Source organism: Equus przewalskii, chromosome 21 (assembly GCF_037783145.1).
Source record: "Equus przewalskii isolate Varuska chromosome 21, EquPr2, whole genome shotgun sequence".
NCBI lineage: Eukaryota > Metazoa > Chordata > Mammalia > Perissodactyla > Equidae > Equus > Equus przewalskii.
In genome coordinates, this window is record NC_091851.1 from 1,227,937 (window position 1) to 1,238,349 (window position 10,413).

The 10,413-nt window shown below is 51.4% G+C and overlaps 1 protein-coding gene across 11 annotated transcripts in view; it reads right to left on the minus strand.

Annotated features, from left to right (window-relative positions):
- SYNDIG1 (synapse differentiation inducing 1) overlaps positions 1 to 10,121 on the minus strand; it is a 205,023-nt gene extending 194,902 nt beyond the window's left edge. For 5 of the 11 annotated variants that reach the window (XM_070588966.1, XM_070588960.1, XM_070588965.1 and 2 more), the window contains exon 1: positions 9,886 to 10,058. The gene's annotated coding sequence lies outside the window, so the exon portion shown is untranslated. Of the gene's footprint in view, positions 1 to 9,416; positions 9,571 to 9,731; positions 9,819 to 9,885 lie in introns of those variants that run through there. The other 6 variants (XM_070588968.1, XM_070588958.1, XM_070588969.1 and 3 more) reach the window with 5 other exon arrangements.
- Between the last annotated feature and the right edge of the window lie 292 nt (positions 10,122 to 10,413).

The following is a 10,413-nucleotide window of genomic DNA, read 5'->3' on the forward strand; positions in this document are numbered from 1 at the left end:
ATACTTTGGTTGTTCTGCTAATGCACAACAGGATGGGGGGTGGGCCCAGATACCAAGGACATCCAGAGGTGGGGACACTAAGCTTTGAGAGAAGGACACACAGAAGAAGTGATGGCCAAGCTGGGCCTTGAAGGAGATTAGCAAGTGTCAGGTAACCAAAGCTGAGGGAAGTGTGACAGCATGTGACACACATGTGTGTGTGCAGGGGCAGCAGTGGCTCAGTGTTCTGGGAATCTAGAGAGGTGGGGATGAGGCTGGAGGATGGAAAAGATTGTCACGGCCAGCCTGGTATCCTCCCCAGGAAGCCTGTCCTATGTCACTGGAGATGAGAAGGCAGTGGAAGGCTTCAAGGAGAGGGCTACTGAGGCAGATGTGCATTTTAGAAAGCTTGCTCTTCCAACAATCCCAGAGGCTGGAGGTGAGAAGCACATGGAAGCAGGTAAGAATACCTTGCAGGAAGCTACTCAGAGAACCTGGCAAGAGATGAGTGTCTAGACAGGGCTAATGGTGGAAGAGACCCAAGATAGAGGTGAGAAATATTTAGAGGAAAATAAATCTGGGGATGAGGAAGAGCTAAGAGCCTAAGAGGTAAGCAGTTTTCTGGTGTGGATATCTGTGTGTCATTACCAGAGGAAGGGGCATGGGAGGAGGAGCACGAGGGCTTGGGGAGGTAGGCAGAGCATGAGTTCTGTGAGGCTGATGCCCTAGGGGACACCTAATGGAGAAGTCGGGGCATGTGGCTAGAAGCGACAGAGCCTCGGGCAGTGTTTAGGGACAGGAAAAGAAATCTGGGAGCCAGCTGCATATAAAGCACAACCAAAACTGAGAGTTCAGTTAGTGAGAGTATGAGAAGCATGAAAAACAGTGGCTTCCTGCTGGGGCTCACCCCATTCTGGCAGAGAAGACCTGGTTAGCAGAATCCAAGGAGGGTCAGTGACGGAGGAGAAGAATTCAGAAGGCAGCGAAGTCCACGGTCAGAACTTCAGTCCAGGGCGAAGCCAGAGTCTGGTGGAGACAGAGTCCCTTTGATTTGTGCCCCCAAGAAACAACTGGGTTCATCCTTGTTTTACTAAGAAAGGCACCGACTTAGTCTGAAGGAGAGATGCAGGCAACAGGCAGAGTCCAACTCACTGAAATACATTTCTAAAATATATAAAGCTCCAAATACAAATTCCAGGAAGACCAGCATTTCTGGGCAGTGTCTAAGGAGAAAGGACAATCCCATCTTCTGGGAAAAGCCTTGTGCTGAGAGCACAAAGGGAGCACAGTGCCCACGAGTTCTCACGGGTCGACCTGCTGTCCGAGTTGATTTTGATGTTCTATATGAATGTCTGGGGCCCGTGGCATTTAGAGGGAATGAGTTCCCCCTGCTGTATGTTCTGCAGGAATTTCTGTTCTCCTGGACTTTTCTAGGCGTCCCTGGCCTTGTCTACAAGCCCGAGTTCCCCTCGCCCATACCTATGGGTCACAGTTTGCTGACTTGCTGTGGGTATTCTCCTCTCAGAAAACCACCAAAAAGCACAGATGGGGAAATGACCTCATTACATTTTGTCCTACCTGGGCTTTACTGCAAAATGGAATTATCTGCATCTGTTTGTCTGTCCAACTATTGCACACGATGTGCAATTTCCCTAAGCCTTTTGGAAGCTGCTGGCAATGCCAAGAAAACTGAGTGTGGTGGGTGAGAAAACATGAACTTCAGAGACGAACAGAAAACCACACAAACTTTAAAGACGAGTTTGGCGCTGAGGCTCTTCCTCTGGCAACTTGAGGCTGCAGAGCAGGTTGGGTAAGCTCTCTGGGTCTTGTCCCACCAAGTGTAAACTAGGGCATCTCAAGAAGTTGCTGATGGAATCACATGGAACAACGCACACATATCAAATATTCACCCCTCCCTTTTCTGGCTGTTCCTTTCCCCTTCTTGCCTGGGAGAGAGACACCAATAACACAATAAGGCAGAAACAGTAGAAGCTTCTGTTGGTTTCCCTGAATAATACTCTTGACAAGATACTACAAGCTATGAAAGCTTTAATCTGACCCTTCAGACTCGGGTTCACTCTACTTTTCCAAACTCATCAACTCACCTCCATTCCACCCAGAAACCAGAAGGCCGGTGGTGCGCCTTTCAATGCAGTCAAGCGCTCTGTTGTGAGGCACCAGGCTTCAGTGGGCACAACAGCTCCACCCGAGAGGAGGGAAAGTGGCAGTCCACCCCTCGTGAAGTGGCATCCACGTCCAGCCCCGAGAGCCAAACCCCAAGGGCGGGAGGGCTGGAAGACAGCGCCAGTGTCCTAGGCCGGGACAGCCCAGAGCCCTGGCATCTGGAGGCTGTGCAGCCGCGCAGAGGTGCCGTCACCCCTCCTCCACTGTGCTCAGCTCGCTTGGGAGCCCCTGCATCGCTGTCCCTCACTGCCGCACATGCTGTTTTCGCCCAAGTGCTGACGCCTCCAGAGCCCACGGAGTCCCTCCCCACGTCCCTGGTGCCCAGGACACAGTTGGCCGAAGGAGCAGGCTCCCCGGCTCACCAGGCTCCCCTGGTTGCACTCTCTCTGCCCTGGGCTGCGGGTGCACGCCCCAGGGCGACATCCCGAATAGGGCCCTTGGGTTGGGTTCTGCAGGCAAGCAGAGGCGCGCTAGGCCGTGGGCCTGGCAGGAGGCAGGAGCGGTGCTGCTGGACGGCCCTAGGGGCGCTGAATGATCGTGGTGGTTCCTCTCCAAGGTTCATCTGGGCCGCCGGGGCGACACCCAGGGCCCTGACAGCAGCAGTTAAGGAAGAAGCTGTGTGCCCTGTCCTCCTCTGGGTCCCACTGCGGGAGAACAGGAGAGCTGATGGAAGAGCAGACCAGGGGCCCTCCCACCAGGCAACGTTTCTGCAGCTGTGGGAGAAGCAAGCCTCAGACTGGGTGTCACTTGCAGTTCTAAATCCGAGTAGGCAGTTTACCATCTGAAGGTCACCAGAAACCTGTGCAGGTAGCAAGAGGCATTGGAATAGCTGGAGGACAAGATGTGTGGAGGTAGGACAGTTCTAGAGTGGTTACACCTCAGCAAAGCATCCCTCATCAAGGGTCACCCGACTGTCAGTGGGATGCAGGGGAAGGCGAAAACGTGAACAAAGGCAGGAGGAAGCTTCTGGGTGTGGCATTCCAAAGCTTCAACTTTCCAAAATGGAACCCTGGTGTCATGGAGTACTTGAACATTGGAAAATGTCCCTGCTCTGGCAAAGAAAACGGGTGCTTGAGGCTGAGCCATGGTCAAACACCAAGGGAGGGAGGGCGCCAGCATGGCTGGTCTGGTCACACCTTGCACTAGAGCCTGTTGCTTAGCTGACCTTTGCTATGTGGCCTTGTTGGCCTGTGATGCATAATACACAGAGCAGTTACTGGAATCTGGGATGGAAATATATGTTTGTGACCCAAGAAGCTGAAGTACATGTTTTTCCTGGAAGGGTATTTGGCAAATCAGCTACTCAAAGTCTAGCAACAGAAAAAGAAACTGCATTTTTCTGCACATTTTGAGTCAACAAATACATTTTTCCTCTATGGTTTTAGAATAGACTGTGAAGTCCCCAAATATATTCAACACTCCTGTTCACAGCTAATACACCTACACCAAGAACAGTCAGATTAGCAATCATGCCAATGAATACTATGCAAGAGGACTCCAACAAGTGGGGTCAAAGGGATGACAGAAGGACTGAGAGGCAATTGGATAAGTGACCCTCCTTGTCCTGAGTCCCTCGAGTGGGACACTGTGCCGCAGACGCCTGGCACTTACCTAATCCAGAGGCAGTTAGGAGAGGATTCCAACAAGAGCCTTGCCAGTCTAGTTTCTGAACAGAGTGAGAACAACACAGTGGTTTCCCCATGTGGAAAGGTGGGACCCTTATGTCCACAGCTTTAAAAAAATTACAGTAAGAATGAAAGGCAGAGAAAGAATTTAGAAATGACAAACAGGTTATTTCCCTTTACTTAAAATTGGCTTTTAACAGAAATCTCTCTTTGTGAGTGAGTTTAGAGCAGTGAACTATATAAAGTACTGATGCAAATTACTGTGTTTCTGGGTTTAGTACACAAAAGGAAAACTGTAAAATAATATGCATATTAATTAATCAGCTCATAGTTCTTTGTTGCAGAACGGCTTGTACCAAAGGGGAGTATGGGAAAAGAAAGGAACTGGGAGAGAAAAGTGAAGACAGGGTCGTTTCCAGCAAGAGACCCTGGAAAGTATTTCCAGGCTGGGCTGGGAGGGCACACAAGGTGGAGCAGAGGAGCGGTTCTTAAGACAAATCTGTGAATGTCTGAGCTCCTAGCACAGGCCAGACCCCGTGGTTAGACGGCACCCAGGCCCAGTGCACACTGGGTGTCACATGCAAATTATATGTCCTACAGGGCCTGACTGCCCTACAGGACGCAGCACCATTATCCCAACTAGTAAGGATGGGGGCCCTCCTAAGGAACACATATGGGGTAAGGGGCCAAGGCCTGGATTTCAGATATTAAGGTTGGCTATAGAAACACGTATACTTTATTGAAAGGCTATTTTAGACACTACAAATAACAGGAGACTTGGTGGCAGCCTTTGGCCGGATGAGTAAGGCATCCTCAGAGCCCCCTCTAATGCTAAATGCAGCCTAAGCCCACCCCTGAGCAGAGCTGATGGGCTCCTGTCCCGGCCCCAGGACTCAATCCTATTAGGACTCTCAAAAACAGACCTTCTTATTTCAAACACCTGCACTAGCCTACGCCACCAGGGTGTGAGGACCAAGATCATAATAAGTTAAAAACTGCACACTGTACGCATGGCAGAAAGGTAAGTTGACATAACATTTTTGTTTCTTTGCTTCCCCGAGTGGAGGTGAAGCCCCAACAGATTTGAGGTATGATGTTTTTCTCTTTCAGAAGCATCTTAAAGCTGAGGCAGTGGAGTAGACCTTGTGTGGTTCCAATTGTGTGAAGTGTTTGCTTACTTTTTGGTTTGGTTTTGGGCCCTGACTTTGCCAACAGAGAAAAAGGTTAAGGAAGGAACATGGGAGGCATCTTTGAAGGCGGGTGGCAACCCAGTGAGGTCAAGTGTTTGAAAAGTAATAAGTTTTTAAAATATGAATTTAAACTAAGTGGGCCCTTCATGACAGACTTAACTTGCAATCAGTAAATACCTACGTCTTCTCTCCCTCAGATGCACATGCCCTAAATGCCACTACAGCATTATCAAGACCTAAGTTTAAAAATGACTATGATCAACACAAGAATCGACTGGGAACTAAAAACTCAAAATGTTTCACACTGAACATGGATTTGAAACCCAAGTGCAAAACCTCCATCTCTCTGGAATAACGTTAACTGAATTCCTAGATAAACTCTTTTTGTGCAAGTAAATATGCAAAGTTACCTGGGTTGATCTGAAATAAGCTTTCAGAAGCAGCTTTTATTTTTACTATTTTCTATACATATATTATTTCCTAGTTGTGTTATTCTTAGCTCTAATAGTTATCTTGGGCCTGCATGCTTATTTGCTGTTGTTGCTTGCTGCTGTTGTATTTTATTTTATGTAATTTAACAGGTTATTTATCATAAAATGGTTTAAAATGATTTGGACTTTTGATCTAAACAAAGTTTGTAACTTAATCACCATGTGTTATAAATGGTGCTTTGTGGTTTGTTGATAATCTACTTTAAAATGTTTTATCCTAGATAACATGAATCATACAACTTTTATGTGATGAGTCTAAATTTAGTTGTGTTAAAGATATATTTCATAAGCTGTTGTTCATAAGCCTTTTCTATACATTCCCTCTAAACCCCACCCGACAGGAATGTCTGCACCACTCAGGCACATTCTTATATGAGAATGCACACCCAGGTGGACGGGCACTGTCTGTTCTTATTCTGACTCTTCCCAACAAGAAGCTGTAGGATGCAGGTGCAGTGAAGGGCCTGGGCTCATCCTGCGTTCTCAGAGAGCCTCGGGCATGCAGACTTCACCCAAAGAGACATTCAATCAAGACACAAACATGTTCCCAATCCAGAGCCTTCCTCACTTAAAATATTGTAACAACCATAGCCATTTTGCTTTCAAAATCCTGGAAAGAACATGGATGTAAAGAAACAGAACCTCACAAAAGTTCAGTGATCTACGGTGATGCAACAAGCAGACAGCAGAGCCCAGAGTTTGAAACCTAAGCCCTCTCACAGGCACTCCAGAAAGTGCTGTGGGGCGGAGCAGCCACACACAGGGGAAAATGCAAATGTCTCCCTGACTCCTCCCCTCCACTCACAGCTGAAATCTAGTACACTGCTTGACCAAAAGAAAGCAACAGCCAGGGCATGGAGTCGCAGCCCGGTGCCTGAAACAGTTACTGCAGCTCCTTTTTAAAACACATGTTTATAGACTCTCCGGAATAATTTGGATGTCTAAGCATCTTGCACAGAGAATGCTGAAAAGTCACATTTGTTAAAAGTACCTACTACCACCTTCATTATTCCAATTCTGGTGACATGGGCCAGAACCTGGTCAGCCTATCTTCAACGTTTTGAATATTTAATGTTTGACTATCTTTAATGTTTTGCTTTTTTGACATATTGGTACAATGTCTCCAGTGTATTGATGCTGGGTCCAAAGCTCCAATATCGCCTCATATCAGCACGTTTCTGCCAGACGATCCCATGTGACTTCCCACTAAAAGAACAGACTTTTGCTACTCATTTAGCCCCACTGCTTTGCTGATGCTAATAAATGAATACCCCATCCTTCAATCCTTGCCACCTTCGCCCACTCATTCAAAGAATTTTGCTGATAACATGAAGTCTGTTCAAACTATAGGTCGCAGTATTGCAATCAGTCTGTGTTGGCCATGAAAATCTCGAAAATGCATGGGGGCCCTGCAGGGGCTAAAGGGAGGGGCTCAGGGTTATGCTGGTGTCATGGAAAAACAAGGTCTGATTTGGGGGGAGAGGACTTATAAAACTACTTACAGGATGGTTATTCATATTACAAGAGGTTAGCTAAGGAATCCTTTAAATAGCGCACCTTATAAAGGAATTCAGAAGTCTCACTGAATCCTCCCAGAACGTCACTGACAATTTTTAGAAACAGCTTTTATATAAAGGAAGGCGCAGAGATGTGTAGGGTGGGAGGGGACTTGTGGGCGTGTGTGGGGGGATCACCCTCCCACTGTCTCTGGAGGCCTTCTCCATGCTGTTCCTCTCCAGCCAACAGACGCTACGCCCGGAATCAAACCTGAGTGAGCAGAGCCTCTCTCCAGAGGGTGGATCAGATGTGACCAGTGCGATGGCCAAACGGTCTCTAATCGAGAGACGGAATATTCAGCACTCGTCATGAGCCTCGGAATAGCACCAACTAGTGTCTCAGATAGAAAACTTACATAAGAAAATATCCTTTTATTCTCTTATAATAGTAATAACTCCCTAGAAAACATGAGTTAGAGTTAATGGGAAAGATGAGTCAAGTCTAGCGGAGCACTTTTAATTTATGTCATGCTGAATGTGGAAGAAATTGATTGCTTATGATTTATGAATTGAGAAAGTTTTTACCAAAAAGAAGTTATTTTGCCTACCATGGTTCAGCTGGAATCTTGTTTATCCCCTGCACGTCTAAGTCAAATCTAATTGTTCCAAATGTCTCTTTTCCTCAGGATCTGGATTTCTCTTTCTTCCTTCAGTTCCCTACTTCATGCCTCAAAGAACATTAGCAGGTTTTCTTTTTCTACCCCCAAATGGAAGAGGGGGGATGCTTTCATTTTTATTTTAACATCACCCATGTTCTACTGGAATCCTCTGAAGCAGTCGTTTCTGATGCTGGTTAGGTGGGAATGCAGGGGAACCTCCTCAGCTGGAGACAGGTGGGGATGCGCTTAGAGATGAGGGGAGCTCGGAATGGGTTTTACATCCTTCATCAAACATGGCCGCCAAAACTCTGAGGAGGTGGGTAAACAAGCGGGAAAGGCAAAAGGCTACGAGTCTGGGAACTGGATGAGGGGGACATTGGAGGTTCAGGGTTTTATTCTCTTCACTTTTGTGTACCACTGGACTTTTTCATCATAAAAAACTTGAAACATAGATTTCCCCATTTTTTCCTTTATCTAACAAGGCCCTCTTGATTATGACGATTCCATTTTTATGCAGTAGGTGGGGCGGGTGCAAGAGGGCACCAGACCAGCTACAAACCTACCCAAGGGACTGGGCTGTGGGAGAGAAAGAGGTGGAGAGCTGTTCCTCATGGCTCACAGGCTGTGCACCTGTGTTCTGATCGCCAAAAGAACATTCCACACAACCACCAGGCACAAAGCAGGCAATAATTCATCCGAAAATTCAACTCCAGCTACTTCTTGTCCCAGCCAGAACCAACATCAGACTGCCCGGGCCGCCTCGGTAGCTGCCGCGGGGGTTTCGGGGGTCGGATCCCTCTTGAGGGAGGAAATCTCAGCGCCAATGCAGACGGCCCTGACAATCGCACCTTGGCAAGGAAAAGTTGGCTAGCTCTGGCGTTTGTTACCAGGCTGCTCACCCCACAGGCTGCAGGTCTGCGCAGCACGCCTCTCCCTTTGGGTTCTGACCAAACATGCTGGCCAGTAGGAGGGCGGCGGACAGATACACAGACGCGCACACGCCTCACAGCCTGAGCCTGATTCTAACCAGAAAACGGAATCACCCACCTCCTAAACCCCAAATCGGCCAAGCCCTCGGCCATTGTCTGCTGCACTGAACATGGGGACGTAGCCAGAGAAGGCGCATACATCGAGTCCCGGCCAGCAGCCCGGCGGCGCCAGCGCATCTGACGCCACACAACGGATGCGCGCAACAGAAGTCTGGGTACCAGGCGCCCAAGCCTTGCGTGCAAGGGGACCCCAAGGAAATCAAGACGACCAGACGACCCTTTCAGAAAAGTCCTTCAGAAAAGACAAGCGACCTTACTGGCAGCCTCCCTAAAGCAAGGCTACCAGTGCCCACTCTACTGGAGTCTTGCAGAAAACGCACAGCGATCAAAGCCCCTCCCTCAGGGAAGTGCCCAACTCTGCCTGTAGTCCATTCCTCTCTTTCCGCTTCTCAGAGAGCGCACACGAAAAGGCAGAGCTCAAACCCAGGGAAACTGAGACTAGAACTTGGACCCCAAAGGCGCATCCACTCCCTCCCCTCTCCGCGCCTGGGCTGGCGGCTCCCAGGGCTTCTGACTGTCGGGCTGCCAAGGACCAGACAGCTCATAGATGCCTGTCCTGCCCTCGCCGGCAGCAAGGGCCTCCGGAAGTCCCTATGTCAGTCCAGGTCGCCGGTTGAGAGTCCCCTTCCCCAGGGCGTTCGCACCCTCGCCTTCCTTTTTTCCTCCGCTCGGCGAATGGAAGCCCGCTTCCCTCCCGGACACAGATGGACCTCGGTCCCCAGCTTCGCGGCTGCCCCGCTCACCAGCCGCGTTCGGGGTCCTTTGGGCCGCTCCAGGGGGTCGCCAGAACCCTCAGAGCTGATGCCCGCCGCGCGCGGTCACGGCCTGGGCAGCCCGGCTCCGCCGCGCACCCAGGTCTGGGTCTCACTAGCTCCGGCTGACTTTGCACAGCAGCCCCTCCGCGTCGCCCGGGCGCCTGGGGTGGCGAGGCGCCAAGCTGCAGCCCCGGCCGACAGCACCCACCCCTTCCTCCGCATCTTCCTCGCCTCTCCGCTCTCCCCTAGCTCCTGGAGACCCCACGCCTCCCGTGTCCCGCCGCCTCGACCACCGGGACTCACCGCTGGCGCCGCGCCGCCGCCGGTGCTGCGCGCTCCGAGGCGGAGCTGGGACGCCCTCCCGCGCGAGGGCAGCCTCCAGCGCCCACCCGCCGCCCCCGCCCCGCTCCCGCCGGCCCCTCCGCCCGCCCGCGCTGCCCCGGCTTTAGGGACTTACCTCTGGGACAAGGTGACCCGGCTAGTGCGCCCAGGCGGCCACCAGCGTGTCTCCCGAGCGAGCAAGCGTGCGGGCGCGGGGCCGTGCGGCGCCCGCCTCTGCTCCTCAGCTCCCCGGCTCTCTCCTCCTCTGCCCTCTCCTCCCCTCCCCTCGGCTCCTCTCCGCGCTGCTCCTCTCCCCACGCTGCTCGCCGCCCTGCGCTCGCCGCCCGCGCCCCCGGCTGCCCCGCGCGTCCTGGAGAGCCTGGCGTGGGGCAGCGGGGGCAGCCCCGGCGGCTGGGAGCTCGGGAGCTGTGGGAATGGGGCGGAGCCCGGCCCTCTGACCCCCGGGAAAGGAAGGGGTGCGAGAAGACTCCCGCGGCGCGCTCCCAGCCGGCTGGTCGGGCGAGGGGGCTCCCGGGAGCGCCTCTCGGCTTGCCGAGCCTGGCGACGCGCTTGCTGGAGGCGGTGGCCACCAGCTCTGGGGGAGGATGGAAGCTAGGAGGAGGAGGAAGGAATGGCCCCCGCGAAGGCGGCGGCCAACTTTGCC